The sequence below is a fragment of the Rhinopithecus bieti genome, unplaced genomic scaffold (genome assembly GCF_001698545.2).
Source record: "Rhinopithecus bieti isolate Rb0 unplaced genomic scaffold, ASM169854v2 scaffold_30479, whole genome shotgun sequence".
NCBI classification, from domain to species: domain Eukaryota; kingdom Metazoa; phylum Chordata; class Mammalia; order Primates; family Cercopithecidae; genus Rhinopithecus; species Rhinopithecus bieti.
This window is the reverse complement of record NW_016813201.1, coordinates 506,565-507,840: the sequence shown is the minus strand read 5'-3', so window position 1 is coordinate 507,840 and position 1,276 is coordinate 506,565.

Here is a 1,276-nt window from a genome sequence, read left to right as displayed (position 1 = left end):
TTTTATGTAACATAAAGCCAGTTACAGTATATAAAAGCAAAATATAATTGCTAAAAATATGAAAGACCAATGAGATCTAAGGTTTCATTAGAACATATTACAATGATATTAGTAATGAGATATTAGAATGAGAGAAGTTTGAGTCTTCTCTTATTATATTTCAGTGAGACCAGCCACACTAAACTGTTGCATTCTGGACACCATACTTTGAAACACATGTAGAACATTGGAAAAAATTTAGAGAAATCTAGAATAAGGAAGAAATTCAACTGAAGGAATTGTAAGTGTTGACCTGAAGAAGAGAAGACATAGAATGTTCCTGATAGCTGTCTTCAAATGTTAGAAAGACCTTCGTGTGAAAGAGGCCTGGGGATGTCACACATAGTTTCTAAGAGGACTGGAACTGGTGCGCACTTCAGGGAGGCAGTTTTGTGATGAGCCTGAGAAAAGATTTCCTGAGAGACAAAACTGGCAGAAGATGGAACAGAATGCTTTAGAAAGTGGTTTCCCATCATTTGGGATGTTAAAATAAAGGATAGGCAACAACGTATTTAGGTTGAAGTAGATTAATGGAATTGAATCCATGTAGAACTTGAACCAGGTTATCTTTATGATACTTTTAAACCTGATGTTTTATAAATCTATACATTTTATATAGTGGCAGTTAGTTGATATAGTCATTACTCTGTATCCCACAATACTGTGTAGTATTATGGGTTTGAATTTAAAATTTTTATTATTAAAGTTTAAATGCAAATTTTACTTTATAAAAGTGTGTTATTTTCTTCCAGTTGACATTTCTGTAATGACTTTGGTAGGTAGATATGGTGGCATTACTATTACTTACAGAAACAGTTTCTGTAGTTTCAAGGGAGGTTACTTTAAGAGTAAATCTTGTATAATCCAAGAGTTAATTTCAAATTTAGTGCCCTGGAGCAAGTATTTTATGAAGCATCTCTTATCCTTTGTGAATAGGAAAACAAGCAGAGGCTACTGAGAAATATTTATACTAGAAACAGAAAAAAGAGCTATCTCCTTTCTGACCTGGCTAAAATTTCATTTTTAACTGGCCCTATGCTGGCCAGAAGTCATACAACACTTTATTTGAAGGAAGGAAGAGGATCTATCTAATATACATGTGATAGATAAATATAATACAGTTGGTTAAAGGCACAGGTGCTGGTTTTAAATAGACCTGAGTTTTAATCCCAGCTTCTCCACGTATCAGCTGGTTATTTAACTTCAGTAGTCTCTGTGGGTTTTTTTTTTTTTTTTT